This window comes from Nicotiana tabacum, chromosome 13 (genome assembly GCF_000715075.1).
Source record: "Nicotiana tabacum cultivar K326 chromosome 13, ASM71507v2, whole genome shotgun sequence".
Lineage (NCBI taxonomy): Eukaryota > Viridiplantae > Streptophyta > Magnoliopsida > Solanales > Solanaceae > Nicotiana > Nicotiana tabacum.
This window is the reverse complement of record NC_134092.1, coordinates 14688825-14713066: the sequence shown is the minus strand read 5'-3', so window position 1 is coordinate 14713066 and position 24242 is coordinate 14688825. Positions and strand designations below refer to the sequence as shown.

Below are 24242 nucleotides of genomic sequence, written 5' to 3'. Positions count from 1 at the left end.
AAATGTGGAATACAATGCACGGAGAAAGTTGCGTGAACTCCGCCACACCAGGTCGGTGCAGGACTACGTGCGTGAATTCTCCGCACTCATGCTAAACATACGGGATATGGGGGACAAAGACAAACTGTTCGCATTCATAGAAGGTTTGAAACCTCATGCTCGTATGGAGCTGCAAAGACAACGGGTAGATACCCTGCCCAAGGCCATTCAAGCTGCTGAGTGCCTTGGGGATTACCAGTTGGAAACTCAGAAGGATAGGCCCCACCGCCTGTCCGAGGGGGATACAACGGGAGCCAACCTAGCAATGGTGGCCCCAACAGAAACGGAGGAGATCGAGGTACATCCAAATCCAAGACTCCTTCCTCAAGCAGTAACACTACTACATCAGTCAACAACAATCAGGGGAGAAAGCCCCCATCAAAATGCCGTCATTGCGGTGGGAAACATTGGAACAATCAATGCCCCAATACCCAAGCCAATGCTCAACAAACTGTTGACGATGATGAGACAGATACCGACGACTCAGACGGCGCCGATCAAGTAGGTGCCTTCAACGCATTTGTCGGCTCCATTCATGATACCTTGGCGGGAACCAGTACTGGCAACCCCAAGAAGAAGGCATTCCCAATCGACAAGAAAGGGAAAGGAAAGGCGGACGAGAGGCCTCCCACATCACAAAAGAGGACCTTAATATTCGTTGACATGAAAGTAAACGGCAGACCTATTCGGGCATTGATAGACACGGGTGCTAGCCACAACTACCTGGCCTCAACTCAGGTGCAACGCCTCGGTCTAGCAGTGCAAAAATGCAAGGGTCCTGTCAAGGCTATCAACTCTCCATCTCAGCAAGTGAGTGGAATAGCCAAAGAAGCGCCAATCCAACTTGGCCCATACAAGGGAATATTCGACCTACGCATAGCTATCATCGATGACTTCGAACTGATAGTGGGATTGGAATTCCTCAGGCAGACCAACACCATCCCGGTACCATATGCCAACATGCTCCTAATGATGGGAGACAACGGGGCCAAACCCCACACCATACCGTGCATATCTAGGAAGATGGCCGCTAGAAACATCACGGCCATGCAGTTTAAGGAGGGAACCAATAGACCTGAACCCATGGTTCCGGCTGCCCTCAACATCATCAAACAGGCATGACATCATCGGGGTCCAACAGCTCATGGCGCCCCTCATTGTGTGAAGACTTGTCAAGGATTCCAAAAGGACAAGTCAGATCACTCAGCACAAGCGTGACTCTTGGAGCCGCTACCTGTCCCACAGAGACCTTGGGAAAGCATTTCCCTGAATTTCATCACAGGATTACCCAAGGTCGGAAATCATGCAACCATCATGGTGGTAGTAGACCTGTTTTCCAAGTATGCTACCTTCATCGCAGCCCCACAGAACATGTCGGCAGAAGAAACAGCTCGACTCTTCTTCTCCCATGTTGTCAAACATTGGGGTATGCCCAGCAACATCATCAGTGACTGCGACCCTCGCTTCACTAGCAAGTTTTGGACCCAACTCTTCAGTTGCCTCGGATCCAAACTGAGTTACAACTCAAGCCATCATCATCAACAAACACATGATCAAACAGACCGGTTCAATGACATGCTGGAGGAATATCTCCGCCAATTTGCTACCGGGTCACAAACACATTGGGTGAAGCTTCTGGATGCTGCTCAGCTGTGTTTCAATTCACAAAAGTGCGCCCATACAAACAAAAGTGCTTTTGAAATTGTTACCGGACAGCAACCGCTACTCCCACATAATGTGAATGCACCAAACATGCCATCATCTCATCGAGCTGCCAGTTTCTCTACATAATGGGAACAAACTTTGAAGATAGTGCGGAGCTATCTTGTCAGGGCCCAAGACAGGGCAACGAGGCATGCCGAACAAAACCGTTATTTTGCCCAACATCAAGCAGGGGACAAAGTGATGGTAAGAATCCCGAGACGGAACTTGTTTACAAAGAGGACCCAAGATCCTCGCCTATTGCAAAACTACATCGGGCCTTTTTCCATTGAAAGGCGCATCGGGAAATCCACATACAAGCTGAACACACCAGCCTGGTGAAAAATTCATCCAGTCTTCCATGTCAGCCGCCTCAGGCCATTTCAGAAATGCATGGAAGATCATTCAGAAAGACATCTCACAACACTGAGGGGAACAAACCTCCTAGCCATCAAGAGCCTGACCAATCATCATCATCCTGCAGGTAAGGCTCCGAGGACGTCGCCAACTCAGGTGGGGGAGAATGTCATGGGCTGCTTTCCATCATCGACCCATGACCCCTTGGACGCGCCCCGTGGCGTCCCGGCAAGCCTTCCAATGCCTAGCGCCACGGTCGGCCCCGTGGTCTCGGCCGCGCCAAGTGACAAGCGAGCATGCGCCTCTGTCGCCCCACCGATAATCAATGCCAGCGCCCAGCGGCTGGCCAATGCCATCAGTGTCGCGCGCACCGACAATGCCGCGCGCACAAATCATCATGTTGCCATCAGCGCCGCACACCCAGACAGTGCCCCGCGCGCAGACCCAATGCCAAGTACCAGCGCCCAGCCGCTGGCAGATCCAAATAGTGCCGCCGCGCGCCCACAGCAATGCGCGCGCTGACCCTGCTGCTCAAGACAAAGTTGCTGCCATCGGACTTGCTTCCATAGAAGACTAAGTCTTTTTCATTGTAATTATAGAGTAGTTTTACTTCATTCATTTTCAGTGTGCTTCTACAGCTTTCTTAGGTCAACTCATGTAACTTTGATTTATTTTTTTAAGCATTATTAAGGGGGACCAAAGCATTCAAACATTCAAGCATTCAAACAATTCTCTGTATTGGTGTCTCTCCCCCCCGACACCGCATTGCATCTTGTAATAGCTTTCATCATCATCATCATCAATACAATCATCAGCTTTCATCATCAGTTGCTCATTTTTCGCTGCTCAATTGCTCACGACATTGGTTTTCCCGTACGGCACTGACAATCTAGTCTAGCGTACGGCGAGGACCTCAGTTGGCGCATAGCAACCGGTTGCTTAGCCTTACGTCGCCCTTCCAAGGAACTTCAGGAAGGCGCCGCGTAACAGCTCTCATGTCCTAGAATGCAGCCAAATTAGGGAGCAAAAATACCCCTAAGTAAAATTAGAAGAAAATAATATTAGCCGCTCCCAAGTGTGGCTCCTTTTGTATTGTTCCATAAGAAGGCACGTTATTATCTTTTTGCGTAAACATTGGACAAATTAGTTACTACCTACAAAAGAAATTAGGAGAGATTTATTAGAAAACACATTAGATACCATGAAAATGAAATGATGTAATCATGTCAATATATTTTAGAAAAGCACGTTAACAATGATTACTAAAATTACTCTATTTCATATGTAGATGCCCAAACTATTAAAATTGTTCACCACATACAACCAATGATCGACATATAAAATATGAACTTTCTTTACTGCTTATACACTAATCATATTCTATGTAAAAGAACAAACCTCATAATGCCATATCATAGTTTTGTGATGGAAGAATTGTCACGACCAAAAAGTCTCACCACAGGTGTCGTGATGAAATCTAGTCTCTAAGACTAGGTAAGCCGATTTCAATTATATTTTTAGAGTCATTTTTTTTGAATTAAATAAGTAACCAAAACTCAGAGCAGAACAAATATGAATGTCAACCTCCCAAGACTGGTAGTACTGAGTCACGAACTCTAACTGAATACATGGAATGATCACGAGGACTGAATATACAATACTGTTTGATTACAAATTAACAGTACAATGAAATAAAAACACTCAAAGGGACTGCAACGATCAAGCAACTCTACCTTGAATCCTTACGATCCCGCTTTAACTCTTCTCAAGTCCAATAACTCCAATACCTGGCTCTACACAAAAATGTGCAAAAGTGTAGTATGAGTATACCACGGTCGGTACCCAGTAAGTATTAAGACTAACCTCGGTGGAGTAGAGATGAGGTACAGTCAAGACACTCACTAGTCTAATAGCCTGTGTAATATAATATACAAAATAATAGGAAGCAGATAACAATAAGGGCAATATAAGACAACCAGTAATATGCACATCAGATAATAAGAATACCATTAATATCTCTCAACAATTAATAAATACAATTACACACAATAAATCAAATCCTTCAAATAAATGTCTTTCACATATAATTCTTTCAAATAACGCTCTTTCAAATGTAATTTTCTCAAATAATTACCTTTTAAATATAATTCTTTCATATAATACCTTCTACATAAAATCCTTTCAAATAAATATTTTGAGTATAATTCTTTCAATTAAAAAGTCACCATGTGACACCTCGTTTCATAATCATAAAAATACGGGTCTCAGTCCATTTCCATATTTTTCGTAAATACGGTTCTCAACCCATTTTTCATATTTCCACGGCACCTCGTGCCCATAATTAAATCATAATATTTTTCCGGCACCTCGTGCCCTCATTTCATATCACAACTGCATGGACAATTCACGTGCCAAATATCATTATCATTTAATCACAGCACCTCGTGCCCACAATTCACGTGCCAAATATCATTATCATTTACTCACGGTACCCCGTGCCTACATTTCATTTTATAATCCGTCTGGCAATAGCCACATGCTCTCAATTTCAACATAAATCAGATTTTTATCAATTTACCAACAACAAAAAAAATTGCACAAGGTATAAAAATAAACACAAGAATATCACAACATCACATGAAAATCATCAACTCCATAAGCCCGCATTATCACATATCGTCCCTGACAATAGCCACCCTTATCGCTCCTATTGCCATCCTTATCACTCCTCTAGACACCCTTATCGCTCCACCCAGATAATTTTAATAGCCACTCTTATCGCTCCTATTGCCACCCTTATCGCTCCGCCCAGACAATATTTCAGCAAACACAAACACAGTGAAATGCCACCCTTATACCCACATAATATCAACGGTAAAATGCCACCCTTATATCTTCAAAATAATAATTAACAAAACACAACAATTTACACGGAAAATTATCACTGCAACATAACAAAATCAATTCTATCACAATTTGCCCAATGGCTACAACCAAAATTTCAAAGATACAACCAAGTCAATTAATTTCACAACAAATATCCGAAGGCTCCACACAATCTGTACAACACCTAAAAACAATCAACAGAGATAAAAATTACTCAATATAAAGCAAAGTCTTCATTAACTCTAAATTTTTAATAATTATATAAACACCTCTTCTTAAGCTCATTTAATTAATTATTTGCAGATGGAAAAATCCAAAATAAAATCAAATTCCAATAATTATCAAACCAGCAAATTCACGAAATTTCACAAATAATCGAATAAAAATCACATCAAATTGTCATATAACAACAAAATCAACAACAAGGATTTAGGCACGACAATAAAAGATTAAATATATGCCAACAATTATCCAATTTACTACACAATGTGCTCTCAAGACTTTAACTCAATAAAATTTGCACATATAAACCAAGTACGTACTCGTCACCTCGCGTACATGGTTTTCAATTACACAAATTACACATAAGACTCAATGCCTAAGGAAAAATTCCCCTACTCTAGGTTAAGAAAGACACTTATCTTTTTGAAGTTAGGTCGATATTCGAAAATAGCTTTCTCACTCCAATCTTTCTTGAGCCTTCCTTACATTACTACGAGGTTCCGAAAATCCTAGCAATTTCAATCTATTTAGAAAAATAACAAAAGTGAACCATAACTAGGAAGATTTTCATGGTTTCAGCTTATTTGAGCATTTTATCAATCACTAGGTATGCAAATTTGGCTACAAGATTCTTCTAGAAGATTTTCTTCACTCCTTAACCCAATCTTTACTTATTTTAGCCCAACAGTCTTTCCACAAATCTTATTGGTACATACTTGTATAAATAAAATTCCCATACCCAAGAATCATACTCCTAATCAACCATCTTCTATCCAAATTCTAAATTGAAAACTAGGGTATCGAACCTTACCTCTTAGATGAAGAACTTGTGAGATTTCCTTGTTGGATTTCAAAGTTTGAACAAGATATTGATGAACAAATGTCACGACCCAAAATTTTCCACCGACGAGACCGTGATGGCGCCTAACATTTCACTTGTTAGGCAAGCTGTAACGACTCAAAATCCCATCACAGGAGTCGTGATGGCACCTAGTCTCTAAGACTAGGTAAGCCGATTTTTATTGCATTTTTGAAGCCATTTTTTTTTGAATTAAATAAATAATCAAAACTAACAGCGGAAATAATTACAATATACAACCTTCCAAGACTGGTAGTACTGATTCACAAACTCTAACTGAATAAATGGAATGATCATGAGGACCGAATATACAATACTATTTGATTACAAATTAATAGTACAATGAAATGAAAAGACTCCAAGGGACTGCGAAGACCAAGCAGCTCTACCTTGAATCCTTACGATCCGGCTTTAACTCTGCTCAAGTCCGTTATGTTCAATACCTGGCTCTACACAAAATATGCAAAAGTGTAGAGTGAGCACACCACAACGGTGCCCAGTAAGTATCAAGACTAACCTCAATGGAGTAGAGACGAGGTACAGTCAAGACACTCACTAGTCTAATAACCTGTGCAATATGATATACAAAATAACAGGAAGCAAATAATAATAAAGGCACGATAAAACAACCAGTGATATGCACAACAGATAACAAGAATGCCATTAATACCACTAAACAATTAATAAACACAATTACACCCAATTAAGTCAAGCCCTTCAAATAAATGTCGTTCACATAGTTCTTCCAGATAACTCTCTTTCAAATATAATTTTCTCAAATAATTATTTTTCAAATATAATTCTTTCAATAAATCTTTTCAAATACAATTTCCTTAAATAAATATCTTTCAAAATACAATTCGTTTATATAATACTTTCTAATTAAAAATCCTTCCAAATAAATATTTTGAATATAATTCATTAAATTAAAAACTTACCATGTGACACCTCATTTCAAAATCATCAAAATATGGGACTCAGCCATTTTCATATTTTTCGTAAATACGAGTCTCAGCCCATTTTCATATTTCCATGGAACCTCGTGCCCATAATTAAATCATCATACTTCCCCGGCACCTCGTGCCCTCATTTCATATCACAAATGCACGAACAATTCACGTGCCAATTATCATTATCATTTCATCACAGCACCTCGTGCCCACATTTCATATCACAACTGCACGGACAATTCAAGTGACAGATATCCTCATTATTAACTCACGCTACCTCGTGCCCACATTTTATTTCATAATCCGCCTAGCAATAGCCACAAGCACTCAATTTCAACATAAATCAGATTGTTATCAATTTACCAACAACAAGACACATTGCAGAAGGTATAAAAATAAACACAAGAAAATCACAACATCACATGAAAATTATCAACACCACAATCCTCACATCATCACATATCGTCCCTGACAATAGCCACCCTTATTGCTCCTATTGCCACCCTTATCACTTCTATAGCCACCCTTATCGCTCCGCCCAGACAATATCAATAGCCACCCATATCACTCCTATTGCCACCCTTATCGCTCATATAGCCACCCTTATCGCTCCTCCCAGACAATATTCCAACAAACACAACAACGGTGAAATGCCACCCTTATCTCCTCAAAATAATAACTCACACAACACAACAATTTACACAGCAACATAATAAAATCAATTCATATCATAATTTTTCCAATAGCTACAACTAAATTCTAAAGATATATCAAAATCAATTAATTTCAGAATATATAGCTTAAGGATCCACACAATGTATATAACACCGAGAAACATTCAATAGAGATAGAAATTTCTCAGCATAACGCAAAGCCTTCATTAATGCAAATTTAGATAATTATGTTAACACTTCTTCTTAAGCTTGCTTCAATTAATTATTTGCATAAGAAAATTCATATTGGAATTAATTTCCAAGAAATATTAAACCAACAGTACTCACGAAATTTCATAAATATTTCAAGTAACAATCACATCAAATTATCATATAAAAACAAATTCAACAATAAGGATTTAGGCATGGCAAACAAATGATTTAATATTTTTCCACAATTTCTCAATTTACTACACAATAATACCTAAGAATTTAATTCAATGAATTTTGCACGTATAAGCCCTAGTACATACTCGTCACCTCGCGTACACGGCTTTTCACATTTTACAAATGGCACATAAGACTCAATGCCTAAGGGGTAATTCCCCCACTCGAGGTTAAGCAAGACACTTACTCTTTGAAGGTAGGCCGATATTTCAAAATAGCCTTCTTGCTTTAATTGACCTCCGGACAGCTCAAATCTATCCAAATTAATTGTATAACTTCATTGAAATTTATCGGAAATAATTCCGGATAATAATACGTCGACTTAAAATTTTATTCCAAAAAGTCAACAAAAGTCAACCCTCGGAACCCGACAAAAGTTTCATGAAATCTGAACACCCATTCCGATACGAGTTCAACCATACCAATTTTATCGATTTCCAATAACAACTCGACCTCCAAATCTTAACTTTACGTTTTCAGATCCCTAAGTTCAAACCCCCGATTTACACCTCAAAAATATGTAATCTAATCGGATTATTCGATGATAATTCAATATTATGGAGTGAAAATGATCACAAGGGACTTACGTCAAGTTTTCCCATGAAAACCATGCTCAAAAATCGCCCAACCCAAGCTTGAAATGCCCTAAAATGGCAAAAGCTCGGAACCCCTCTGTTTTTGTATTGCCCAGGGGTTTTCGCACCCGCGGTGATTTCTTCGCACCCGCGGCTTCGCACCTGTAGTTAATTTCTTTGTACTTGCGGCTTCGCACCTGCGGTACAATTCTTCACACCCGCGGTAAAATTCTTCGCATCCGCGGCAAATTTTTTGCACCCGCGGTGCCTGGCCAGCCCATGGATTTTTCGCTTTCGCGACTCATTTCTCACATCCGCAAACTCGCACCTGCGGCCCTTTTTCGCGCAGGTGCGATCATACCAGATGCTCAGCAACTTCAACTCCTCCTCCAAACTCAAATTCGATCCGTTATGCATCCAAACTCACCCGAGGCCCCTGGGACCGCAACCAAACATAACATCAAGTCCTAAAACATCATACGAACTTAGTAAAATTCTTAAATCACATCAGACAATATCAAAATGACGAATTGAACCTCAAATCAAAATCTATGAACTTTGAACTTTCAAATTCTTTATCTTGTGCCGAAACACATCAAATCAATTCGGAATGACTTCAAATTTTGCACACAACTCATAAATGACATAACAGACCTATTAAAATTTCCAGAATTGGATTCCTACCTCGATATCAAAAAGTCAACCCCCCGATCAAACTTCCCAAGAATTTAACTTTCGGCATTTCAAGCTTAATTCCACTGCAGACCTCCAAATAATTTTCCTGACACGCTTCTAAGTCCAAAATCACCATACGGAGCTATTGACATCATCACAATTCCATTCCGGAGTCGTTTGCTCAAAAGTCAACTCTCCGGTCAATCTTTTCCATTTAAGCTTCAAATTAAGGATTGTTCTTTTAATTTAATTCTGAATCTTTAGTAAATCAAACTCGACCACACCCGCGGGTCATAATAAATATTGCGAAGCTGCTCGAGACCTTAAGTCACTGAGCGGGGCGTAAATTCTTAAAATGACAAGTCGGGTCATTACATTCTCCACCACTTAAACAAACGTTCGTCCTCGAACGTTTTAAGAATTATTGTGAGGTTACCAAATTGATGATTTTTCGTTTACACATATACTCACGGTTGATTCCACGTTACCGCCTTTGAGATAAGCCCGACAATGTCATCTCATTTGAGATTATTTCTTTTATCCATATTTGTAGACTTTACGATCAATTTCTTACACTCCAACATTTCAAAGATCTGATTTTTCACAACAACGCACAGTATTAGTCTCAACTGGATATAGCGACTCATGCCTATGAACACATCAATTTTGCTTGATTATGTTGAAGTACTTAAAAAACAAATTGTTTCTGGGGTGTTTCATTCTTCCCCGCTTAGGGTCATTCGCCCTTAAACACATAACATAACTTATCTCTTCCTTTGCAAATCTCAATCCTCCAAATTTTACTAACTCCCAAATTTTTCAGAATTTTCGGCAGAGTCTCCCCTGTAATTGGGCCTATCCACCTGCCAGAGTAACACCCAAACACCCCCTAACAAAATATCCACAACCCAACAAAATACCACAGGGTATATATCAATAAAATTAATCTCAGCATTGCCTTAGCATAATGATATCAAGACATAAAGAACATCATATGTATGCTCATCACCAGATCTCTGGTCTTAAAACCTGTTCACAATTAATTCCAGCATCATCAATTAATCTCATATTAACCATCACCTCGTTTCGAAGTTTCACAATACTGGCAACAGAACGTGAGGCATGAAGACCTCATGATTACTTACTCGGATTAATGAGTCACATTTAACGCCACCTAGGCTAAAACTCAATATTTACAGCACGAAAATGGCTGAATATGAACAGAAAATATACAAGCATTATCAGATAAGCCTAACCGGCATGACTCCCTATTAATATTATTGCACAAATTAAATTTCACAAGGGAGAATTTTAAACTCATAAATATTTCACCACAAGGATCTCGTTCTTATATAACTTTCATCGCGTCTTGCAGCCCGGTTTAAATATTTCACATCATGTAAAAATGTGAGGATCTCATCCTCAAATCCGAATCACAATTATGTTGAACATTGTGCCAACTGAAATTTTTAATTTACTTTATTTCTTCTTTTCAATACATTTCATAAATAATTTTAACAACATATAATGAACCCTCATACCGGTAGGGCGTATAATTCATAAAAATTGGAATTAATTATTTCGAAACACATTAAACCCACTGTAATGAATAATAAAAATTATTTTTGTACTTATAGCCCTCAATGGTGTACAGAAATAAAATAACAGACACGGACTCACATCTTTAAATCTCCCAACAGGGATAAACATATAAGTGGGTCACAAATTTACGAAGCTTACCATAAGTGGAGCATAATAGGAGGATTCACCTCACTATTCAGAAGCAAATCAATTTAAGGAAAATATTCTTTTATAATAAAAATCAGGATCGTACCTGCAACGACACCATCTGGTGTATTGGCCTAAGCCAAATCATAGTGATTAAATCAACGGGTCGGGCCTCCACCTCTTAGGCTCCCACTACCCGCCTGTCCTCCACCTCTAGCTGACTATGCATGTGGAGTATCAACTGGAATAAAGCTTGTAGCTGGAGTGTTCTGATGAAACCCACCCCTCCCAAGTTTGGGACAATCTCTCATGATATGCCTAGTATCACTACACTCATAACAACCCTTGTGAGGTCGCGGCTGCTCGTACTGAGTTTGTGCCGGATAACTGGAATAACCACTGTAAGAATTTCGTGTCAGTGGTGCACTATAAATTGGAGCACCCCGAGTAATCCGATTTGCAGACTGAGCTGACCGACTGCTCGAGCCTCCGCTATAATGGGTTCTAGCTGAAGAGTAAAATCCATTGAACCCTCTAGATCTTCGAGACCTTTTGGCCTCTTTAGACTCCCTTTCCTCGCCTAAAACACCCTCAATCTTCCTTGCAATCTCCACTACTTGTTGAAATAAAGCATCAGTTTGCAATTCTCGAGCCATGCATATTTTAATATCATAATCGAGCCCCTCAATGAATCTGCGGACCCGTTCTCTGATTGTAGGAACTAAGATAGGTGCATGGCGAGCTAACTCATTGAACCTGATAGCATATTCTGACACTGTCATAGTGACCTGACGTAACCGTTCAAGATCTGTGCGCCACGCATCTTTGAGAGTCTGGGGAACAAACTCTTTCAAGAACATTTCCCAAAATTGAGCCCAAGTTGGTGGTGTGGCATCGACTGGTCTACCTTCTTCATAGATTTTCCGCCACAGATAAGCTGCGCCTGACAGTTGAAATGTAGTAAAGGCAACTCCGCTCACCTCCACAATACCCATGGTGCGGAGAATACGTTGACAATTTTCTAGAAATTCTTGGGCATCTTCTATAGCCGTGCCACTGAAAGTTGGTGGATCATATTTCTTAAACCTTTCAAATTTCTTTTGTTCTTCTTCTGATGCCTCGGGCCTGACCTCAGGCCGAACCGGAATAACAGGTTGTATACTAAACCCGGAACCTGACCAACGTGAGCCTGCTGCTCTGGAGTTTTGGTAGGAGTCTGAGCTACTCCCCCAATCTGCGGAATGTTTGGTGCAACATAGATCAATCCCGCCTGAGTTAATATACCAAATAAAGTCAGGAACTGTGCCAAAGTCTCCTGAAGTCCTGGGTTAACAACAAGTGCTTTTGGTACCTGTCCCCCAACTGGAGCTACTAGTGGCTCCCCAACTGTTGTTCTGATAGGTGCTCTAGTCGCAGCACGTGCCCTCCCTCGACCTCTACCTCGGCCTCTATCTCAGCCCCGGACTTTTGCAGCCCTAGCAGTATGTGCGGATGCCTGCTCAGCTAACCCAGTGGCACGTGTTCTCACCTTCTGTGAGAGAATGGAGATACAAAGGTTCAAATTCCAAATTCAACAAATTCCGCACTCCAGGAATGAATGAAATGGAAATTTCCTAACAGTTCTGTAGCCTCTCGAAGATAAGTACAGACGTCTCCGTACCGATCCGCAAGACTCTACTAGAATCGTTCGTGACTCGTAGAACCTATGAACCTAGAGCTCTGATACCAAGTTGTCACGACCCAAAATCCCACCACAGGAGTCATGATGGCACCTAGTCTCTAAGACTAGGTAAGCCGATTTTCATTACATTTTTGAAGCCATTTTTTTTTTGAATTAAATAAATAATCAAAACTATAAGCGGAAATAATTACAATATACAACATCTCAAGAGTGGTAGTACTGAGTCACAAACTCTAACTGAATAAATGGAATGATCACGAGGACCGAATGTACAATACTGTTTGATTACAAATTAACAGTACAATGAAATAAAAAGACTCCAAGGGACTGCGACGACCAAGCAGCTCTATCTTGAATCCCTACAATCCCGCTTTAACTCTGCTCAAGTCCGTTATCTTCAATACCTGGCTCTGCACAAAATGTGCAGAAATGTAGAGTGAGCACACCACAGCAGTGCCCAGTAAGTATCAAGACTAACCTCAATGGAGTAGAGACAAGGTACAGTCAAGACACTCACTAATTAATAGCCTGTGCAATATGATATACAAAATAATAGGAAACAAATAATAATAAAGGCACGATAAAACAACCAGTGATATGCACAACAGACAACAAGAATACCATTAATACCACTCAACAATTAATAAACACAATTACACCCAATTAAATCAAGCCCTTCAAATAAATGTCGTTCACATAGTTCTTCCAGATAACTCTCTTTCAAATATAATTTTCTCAAATAAGTATTTTTCAAATATAATTCTTTCAATAAATCTTTTCAAATACAATTTCCTCAAATAAATATCTTTCAAAATACAATTCGTTTATATAATACTTTCTAAGTAAAAATCCTTCCAAATAAATATTTTAAATATAATTCTTTCAATTAAAAAGTCACCATGTGACACCTCATTTCAAAATCATCAAAATACGAGTCTCAGCCCATTTTCATATTTTTCGTAAATATGGGTCTCAACCCATTTTCATATTTCCACGGCACCTCGTGCCCATAATAAAATCATCATACTTCCCCGGCACCTCGTGCCCTCATTTCATATCACAAATGCACGGACAATTCACGTGCCAAATATCCTCATTATTTACTCACGGTATCTCGTGCCCACATTTTATTTTATAATCCGCCTGACAATAGCCACAGGCGCTCAATATCAACATAAATTAGATTGTTATCAATTTACCAACAACAAGACAAATTACACAAGGTATAAAAATAAACACAAGAAAATCACAACATCACATGAAAATTATCAACACAACAATCTCCACATAATCATATCGTCCCTGACAATAGCCACTCTTATCGCTCCTATTGCCACCCTTATCACTCCTATAGCCACCCTTATCACTCCACCCAGACAATATCGATAGCCACCCTTATCACTCCTATTGCCACCCTTATCGCTCCGCCCAGACAATATTCCAACAAACGCAACTACAGTGAAATGCCACCCTTATCTCCTCAAAATAATAACTCACACAACACAACAATTTACACGGCAACATAATAAAATCAATTCATATCATAATTTGCCCAATGGCTACTACCAAATTCCAAAGATATATCAAAATTAATTAATTTCACAACAAATAGCTTAAAGCTCCACATAATGTATATAACTCCCAGAAACAATCAATAGAGATAGAAATTTCTCAGCATAAAGCAAAGCCTTCATTAATACAAATTTAGATAATTATATTAACACTTCTTCTTAAGCTTGCTTAAATTAATTATTTGCATACTAAAATTCATATTGGAATTAATTTCAAAGAAATATTAAACCAACAGTACTCACGAAATTTCATAAATATTTCAAGTAACAATCACATCAAATTATCATATAAAAACAAATTCAACAATAAGGATTTAGACATGGCAAATAAATGATTTAATATTTTTCCACAATTTCTCAATTTACTACACAATAATGCCTAAGACTTCAACTCAATGAATTTTGCACGTATAAACCCGAGTACGTACTCGTCACCTCGCGTACACGGCTTTTCACATTTCACAAATGGCACATAAGACTCAATGCCTAAGGGGTAATTCCCCAACTCGAGGTTAAGCAAGACACTTACTCTTTGAAGGTAGGTCGATATTCCAAAATAGCCTTCTTGCTTGAATTGACCTTCAGATAGCTCAAATCTATCCAAATTAATTGTATAACTTTATTAAAATTCATCGGAAACAATTCCGGATAATAATACGTCGACTTAAAATTTTATTCCAAAAAGTCAACAAAAGTCAACGCGAGGCTTGCTCCTCGGAACCCGATAAACTTTTCATGAAATCTGAACACCCATTCCGATACGAGTTCAACCATACCAATCTTATCAAATTCCAATAACAAACCGACCTCCAAATCTTAACTTTTTGTTTTCAGATCCCTAAGTTCAAACCCTCGATTTATACCTCAAAGACATGTAATCTAATCGGATTATTCGATGATAATTCAATATTATGGAGTGGAAATGATCACAAGGGACTTACCTCAAGTTTTCTCGTGAAAACCTTACTCAACAATCACCAAACCTGAGCTTGAAATGCCCAAAAATGGAAAAAGCTCGGAACCCCTCTGATTTTGTATTGCCCAGGGGCTTTCGCACCCGCGGTGATTTCTTCGCACCCGCGGTACAATTCTTCGCACCTGCTGTACAATTCTTGTCACCCGTGGCTTCGCATCCGCGGCAAATATTTCGCACCCGCGGTGCCTAGCTAGCCCATGAATTTTCCGCTTCCGCGACTCATTTCTCGCATCCGCGAGCTCGCACCTGCGGCCTTTTTTCGCGCAGATGCAATCATACCAGATGTTCAGCTGCTTCAACTCCTCCTCCAAATCCAAATTCGATCCGTTTGGCATCCAAAGTCACCCAAGGCCCCCCGGGACCTCAGCCTAACATACCATCATGTCCTAAAACTTCATACGAGCTTAGTCAAATTCATAAATCGCATCAGACAATATCAAAACGACGAATCGCACCTCATATCAAAATCTATGAACTTTGAACTTTCAAATTCTTTATCTTGTGCTGAAACACATCAAATCAATTCGGAATGACTTCAAATTTTGTACACAAGTCATAAATGACATAACAGACCTATTCAAATTTCCAGAATCAGAATCCGACCTCGATATCAAAAAGTCAATCCCCGGGTCAAATTTCCCAAAAATTCAACTTTTGGCATTTCAAGCTTAATTCCACTACAGACCTTCAAATAATTTTTCGAACATGCTCCTAAGTCCAGAATCACCATACGGAGCTATTGACATCATCAAAATTCCATTCCAGAGTCGTTTGCTCAAAAGTCAACTCTCCAGTCAACTCTTTCTATTTAAGCTTCAAATTAAGGATTGTTCTTTTAATTTAATTCTGAATCTTTAGTAAATCAAACTCGACCACACCCGCGGGTCATAAATACATATTGCGAAGCTGCTCGAGACCTTAAGTCACTAAACGGGGCGTAAATTCTTAAAACGACAAGTCGGGTCGTTACACAAGCCAACGTTAGAAAATCGTTAAACCAATTCCTTATTTTCATTCAGTAAATAACAATGATTAACTAAGATGAAATATAAGAGGTGCGGAATTTTATAAAACTGTATTAATTACTACCACCCGGATCTGGAGTCACGATTCACGAGCATTCTAGAATTTACTACAAGTAATAATCTGAAAAAATTACAATTGTCTGAATGAAGGAAAACAACAGTGACATAAAAGGTAGACGGTGACTTCAAGGTCTGTGAACGCCGACAGATCTACCTTGAGTCTTCGGATAGCGGACCAATAGCAAAATCTCGATCAACCTGAGCCGGTATCAAAGTTTGCACAGAAAGTGCAGAGTGCAGCATCAGTACAACCGACCCTATGTACTGGTAAGTGTCGAGCCTAACCTCGGCGAAATAGTGACGAGGCTAGGACAAGACACCCACATATAACTTGAACAGTATAATCATGCTAGTGGCAATAATAGTAAATAAAGAAATAACGCAGAAATAATGGGAAGGGAACATACAGTGGGGGAAATACAACATAAAGAGTGAGAATAATGAAAAGACAGGATTAAACCGAAAATCCTTAAATAAATTGAGCAATTAAAACAGCAAGGAAAATTGCACGACATCACCCTTCGTGTTTTTACTCTCAACCTCACCAAATAAATAAATAGAACGGCACGACATCACCCTTCATGCATTAAACCTCTCATAATATACATGGCATCACCCTTCGTGTTTTAAACCTCTCATAATATACACGGCATCACCTTTCGTGCTTTAAACCTCTCATAATATACACGGCATCACCCTTCGTGCTTTACACTCTTCCTCACAATATAAATAATGCATGCACGGCATCACCCTTCGTGATTTACACTCTTCCTCGCCATATAAATAACTCACGCACGGCATCACCCTTCGTGCTTTATACTCTTCCTCATAATTCACATAATCAATAACAACGGATAGAGAGAAGTTTCACAAAGAAATCAATATTTCATCAATAATTACTTTCACAATTTAACATCTCAACCTCGAATCAATATTCACAATTTTATCAACCTTGGTGGAACCGGATACAAGTCTCCCAAAATTTCAACAACAACAATAAGCATGGATAACAAGATTTAAGACTACAAATTTGCAAGAATGGAATTTCACTCGCATGCTATGACTCAACCACAACGCATAGATGCTTGTCACCTTAACTATACATCGTATTCAACAACAAAACACGTAGCAATTACTCACACAATACCTATTCCCTCAAGCCAAAGTTAGACACAACACGTACCTTGCTCCGAAGACCACTAAACTCGTAATCAAAGCTTTCCTTTGAAATTCACCTCCAAACCATTCGTATCTATTCAAAAATGACTCAATAACATCAAATATTGCTAAAGGAATCAATTATATTTCATAAAATAAATTTCATAAATTTTTCTCCAAAAGGTTGAAAAATCGACCCCGGGCCCGCTTGGTCAAAACCCGAGTTTCGAACCAAAATCCTTTGACCCATTCACCCCCGATCCCGAATACGTAATTAGTTTTGGAATCCGACCTCAAATTGAGGTCTAAATCCTCAAATTTCTAAATTCCTAACTTCTACCCAATAATCTTAATTTCACCATAAAAATTCTAGATTCTAGGTTTAAATCTTGTTATAAGATGTAAAAGATTAAAAGAAAAGAGTTAGGAATCACTTACCTATGAATTGGGGAAGATTTGGTCTTTGGAAAATCGCCTATTAAGGTTTAGGGTTTTGAAAATATGAAGAATGAATGAAAAATCCCGTCTAAACCCCTTTTACTCGGCTGCAGGTGTCGCAATTGCGACCTGAGCTTCGCAAATGCAAAGTTCGCAATTGTGAAGTAACAATCGCAATTGCGATGCCCTTCACAATCCCGCTCCATTCTCAAATGCGACGAAAGTGTCGCATTTGCGACCACTGAACCTCGTAAATGCGAGTAAATGTTCGCATTTGTGAGCTTGCCCTTCCTAGACTCCCTTCGCAATTGCGAAGGTAACCTCGCAAATTCGAGAACTGCTGGCCTAGGCTTCTGATCAAAATTGCGATGAAAGCCTCGCAATTGTGGACCCTGTTATGTTCGCATTTGCGATGCCTGATCTCGCAATTGCAAGATCAGAGGCCTGCAACAGGTTCAGTTATACCAGCAAAATTTCTAAGTTCAAAACATCTCGTGGCCTATCCGAAACTCACCCGAGCCCTCGGGGCTCCAAACCAAACATGCACACAAGTCTAAAAACATCATACGAACTTGCTCGCACGATCAAATCGCCAAAATAACACCTAGAACTATGAATTTAGCACCAAATCAAATGAAATTCTCAAGAACACTTTAAAATTCATATCTTCTCAATTGGATGTCCGAATCACGTCAAATCAACTCCGTTTCTCATCAAATTTCACATACAAGTCTTAAATATCATAATGAACATGTACCGATATCCAGAATCAAAATACGGACCCGATACTAACAATGCCAAATATCAATCAATTCTAAAAAACAAATAATTTCCAGACTTTTAATTTTCATCAAAAATTCATTACTCAAGTTAGGGACCTCCGAATTCAATTCCAGGCATACGCCCAGGTCCCATAATTCAATACAAACCTACCAGGACCGTCAACGCACGGATCCCGGCTCGTTTACCAAAAATGTTGATCAAAGTCAACTAAAATCGACTTTTAAGGTAAAATTTTTTATTTTCATTAGTTTTCAACATAACAGCTTTCCGAAAACCTTACCGGACTGCGCATGCAAATCGAGGAGGGTAAAAATGAGATTTTTAAGGATTAAGAGCGCAGATTCGAGTTTTAAAACATAAGATGACCTTTTGACTCATCACATTCTCCACCTCTAAAATAATTGTTCGTCTTCGAACGGACATAGAAAAGTACCTGGGCTGGTGAAAAGGTGGGGATATCTACTCCGCATATCGAACTCGGACTCCCAAGTAGCTGCCTCAATAGGCTGACCTCTCGTACGTCAAATCCTTGTCCAACTGGACAGAGCTGAAATCTAACACGTGGGACGGGTCACCATGATATTTTCGGAGCATAGACACATGGAATTCCGGATGAACTGTGGATAACCCTGGAGGTAACGCAAGTCTATAAGCTACCTCCCCCATTCTCTCGAGGATCTCAAATGGCCCGATATACCTAGGGCTCAACTTGCCATTCTTCCCAAATCTGATAACACCCTTCATGGGCGATACCCGAAGCAATATTCTTTATCCAACCATGAATGCAATATCACGAACATTATGGTCGGCATAACTCTTTTGCCTAGACTAAGATGTGCGAAGTCGATCCTGAATAATATTGACCTTATTTAAGGCATCTTGTACCAAATCGGTACCCAATAACCGAGCCTCTCCCGGTTCGAACCAGCAAACTGGCGAACGGCATCGCCTTCCGTATGATGCCTCATATGGAGCCATCTGAATGCTCGACTGGTAGTTGTTATTGTAGGCAAACTCCACTAATGGCAAGAACTGATCCCAAGAACCTGCAAAGTCAATAACACAGGCGCGGAGCATATACTCCAAGATCTGAATAGTACGCTCGGACTGCCCGTCCGTCTGAGGATTGAATGATATGCTCAACTCAACCGGCATACCCAACTCACGTTGTACTGCGTACCTCGATCTAAAATAATAGACACGGGCACCCCGTGAAAGCGAAAAATCTCACGAATGTAAATTTCAGCTAACCTTTCTGAAGAATAGGTAGCTGCCACTGGGATGAAATGTGCTGACTTGGTCAACCTGTCCATAATGACCCCCAAACTGCATCAAATTTTCTCTGAGTCCGTGGGAGTCCAACAACAAAATCCATAGTGATACACTCCCATTTCCATTCAGGAATTTCTAACTTCTGAAGCAACCTACCAGGTCTTTGATGCTCGTACTTAACTTGCTGACAATTCAGACACCGAGCTACATATGCAACTATATCCTTTTTCATTCTCCTCCACCAATAATGTTGCCGCAAATCTTGATACATTTTGGCGATACCTGGATGAATAGAATACCTGGAACTATGTGCCTCTTCAAGAATTAATTCACGAAGCCCATCCACATTAGGCACACAAATACGACCCTGCATTCGCAGACCACCATCTTCCCCCACAGCAACCTGTTTGGCTTCACAGTGCCGCACTGTGTCCTTAAGGACAAGTAAACGAGGACCATCATACTGCCTCTCTCTGATGCGCTCATATAAAAAAGACCGAGCGACTGTGCAAGCTAGAACTCGACTGGGTTCTGAAATATCTAACCTTATAAATTGTTTAGCCAAAGTCTGAACCTATGTAGCTAATGGCCTCTCACCAACCGGAATATACGCAAGACTGCCCATACTCTCAGCCTTTTTACTCAAAGCATCGGCCACCACATTGGCCTTTCCGGGGTGTTACAAAATGGTGATATCATAGTCTTTCAACAACTCCAACAAACTTCTCTACCTTGAATTAAGATCTTTTTGTTTGAACAGGTACTGAAGGCAACGATGATCAGTAAATACCTCACACGAGACACCGTAGAGGTAATGCCTCCAAATCTTCAGCGCATGAACAATGGCTGCCAGTTCTAAGTCATGAACAGGATAATTCTTCTCGTGAACTTTCAATTGCCGCGACGCATATGCAATTACCTTGCCATCTTGCATTAATACTGCAGCCCAATGTAAGGGGCGTCACAATATACCGTATATGATCCTGAACCTGTGGGTAATACCAACACTAGCGTTGTAGTCAAAGCGATTTTGAGCTTCCGAAAGCTCAACTCACACTCGTCTGACCATCTAAATGGGGCACCCTTCTGGGTGAATCTGGTCTTAATAGTTGTTTATAATCAATTACCGAATCGTCAATTAACTTCATGTTAACAAAAATCTCGTTCCAAACCTTCACAATACTAATAACGAGATGTGAGGCATGAAGACCTCATAATTATTTACCTGAATTAACGAGTCACATTAAACGCCACCTGGGCGGGCACCTACCTCGTAGGTTACAACTCAATATTACAACACGAATTTGGCAAGTATGCACAAAGAATTTCATACAAAAAATTTTCAAATAAGCCTAGCAGGCATGACTCCCTATTAGTACTATAGTACAAATTTAATTTTCACAAGGGAGAATTTAAACATAAGAATTTTTATCAGAAGGATCTCGTCCTTATATAACTTCCACCGCAGCTCATACCCCGGTTTAAACATATCAATTTATTTTAAAATACGAGGACCTCGGCCTCAGTTCTGAATCACAAGTAATATGCACATCTTGCCAATCGAAACTTTCCATTTTCTCCTTTTAAATAACTTTCATTAAATAAAATCACAACACATAATGAACCCCACACCGGTAGGGCGTATAATTCACAATTTGTAATCAATTATTTGGAAATACATCAAAACATACCGAAATAAGTACCAGAAAGACACATTTAGCCTTACAGATCTTATTAGAGTCCATCATGGAATGATAGGTGTAGTTATCTCCATAAAACCTCCCAACAGAAGTAAACACATAAGTAGATTACAGAATTACGAAGCTCATTCATAAGTGGAGCACAATAGGAGGACTCGTCTTGATACTCAGAACCGAATCAAGTTAAGGAAATTATTCCTTTATTTTAAATCGAGGTCGTACCTATAACGACACCATCTGATGTAACGACCTCCACCATACCATAAAACAAATATAACAACGACTGGGTCTCCACCTCTAGGACGCCTTCTACCCGCCTGTCCTCCACCCTTAACTGATCGTGTGGGTGGTGTAGTAACTGCAATGGGGCACGTAGCCTGAGTGCTTTGATGAAATATGCCTCTCCCAAGTTTGGGACAATTTTCTCATGATGTACCTAGTATCACCGTATTCATAACAACTCCTTTGTGTGTTTGGCTGCTCATATTGAGTGTGTGCCAGATAACTAGAATAACCATTGTAGGAAACTCATGTCAGTGGTGCACTAAAAGAACTAACTGGACCACCTCGATTAATCCGATGTGCGAACTGGACTGGCCGACTACCTGAGCCCCCGCCATAATGATTTATACTCGCAGAGTAGAATCCACTGAATCCCCCAGAACCTCGCGACATCTTGGTCTCCTTAGTTTCCTTTTTTTCCTCACCCCGAACACATTCTAATATCTTTGCAATTTCTACCACTAGTGGAAATGAAGTATCAATCTATAGCTCCCGAGTCATACAAAATTTTACGATCATAATTAAGTCCTTTTAATGAGTCTGTGGACTCGCTCTCTGGTTGTAGGAAGGAAAGTAGGAATATGACGGGCTAACTTATTGAACCTGATGGAATATTATGACACTGTCATGGTGACCTGACGCAATCGTTCAAACCATATGCGCCATGCATTACGGAGAGTCCGGGAAACAAACTCTTTCAAAAGTATTTCTGAGAACCAATCCAAGTGGGCGGTGTTGTATTGGCTGGTCTGCCCTTTTCATAGGCTTGCCACAGACACTTGTGGAAAATTATCTCTCCCAAGGCCAATTTCTTCTTTTGTTATGCTGACTCAACACTGTTGAGCTGACCCATTTCTTAACATACTCTTCGATTCTTCTTTTGGGTAAACTTAACCCCTATTTATATACGATGATCACAAAAGTAGATATCCATACAGACAATTCCTAGTCCAGAATCTCATCAACCACTGTACTTCCTCCGAAGCACCCCAAAATTCGCAAGCATGACGTCCACGCTGAGTAGACCTTCTATAAATTTAATGTTGTTTCTCTAACTCCTTTGGTACTGAAGTATAAGATTATTACAGAGGCGGACATACCTCAAGTCCCAACCTTATCCTCTACAAAATCTCAGGCCTTAAACACATGTAAATTTTGGGAGAACCTTTCAGTACCACATATATACATTTCAGGCCAAAACTGATATAACACATGACTCGCAATCCATTCATTGATATTGGACTCCCCCACTTGGCGCGACGTCATAGTTCACCACATCCGATGGTCCACAATATTAACCTTCACAACTCGTATAAATCAACCAGATGACAAGGTCTGTTGCACCCCTCACATGATTTACTGGTCGATCTCTCAATACGCCCGCATCTTCAGTTGGAACCACACGTTGAGCATCTATGGCTCTCTCGTAGTCCACCTGCGGCATCATGAACCATCGACGCACAACCAAAACCGAGTGTGTAATGTCATACACGAGTGGATACAAAGGAATTATGAGATATATGTATCAAGATAAATCAATGCCGCACGATAAGGAATGAAAGAAGTAGAATTATTCCTAAACTCTGTAGCCACTGGAAGACAAGTACAGACGTCTCCGTACCGATCCTTCATACTCTACTAAGCTTACTCGTGAATCGTGCGACATAGAAAACCTAGTGCTCTGATACCAACTGTCACGACCCAAAATTTTCCACCGACGTGACCGTGATGGCGCCTGACATTTCACTTGCTAGGCAAGCCAACGTTAGAAAATAGTTAAACCAATTCCTTATTTACATTCAGCAAATAACAATGATTAACTAAGATAAAATATAAGAGGTGCGAAATTTTATAAAACTGTATTAATTACTACCACCCGGATCTGGAGTCACTATTCACGAGCATTCTAGAATTTACTACAAGTAATAGTCTGAAAGAAATACAACTATCTAAATGAAAGAAAACAACAGTGACATAAAAGGTAGATTGGGACTTCAAGGTCTGTGAACGCCGACAGATCTACCTTGAGCCTCCGGACAGCGGACCAATAGCAAAATCTCGATCAACCTGAGCCGATATCAAAGTCTGCACAGAAAGAGCAGAGTGCATCATCAGTACAACCGACCCCATGTACTGGTAAGTGTTGAGCCTAACCTCAGCGAAGTAGTGACGAGGCTAGGACAAGACACCCACATATAACCTGA

At 39.9% G+C, this 24242-nt stretch overlaps 1 pseudogene; it reads left to right on the top strand.

Moving 5' to 3' along the window:
* Window positions 1-304: 304 nt before the first annotated feature.
* LOC142167988 (S-adenosyl-L-methionine:benzoic acid/salicylic acid carboxyl methyltransferase 3-like) overlaps window positions 305-24242 on the top strand; it is a 51154-nt pseudogene continuing 27216 nt past the window's right edge.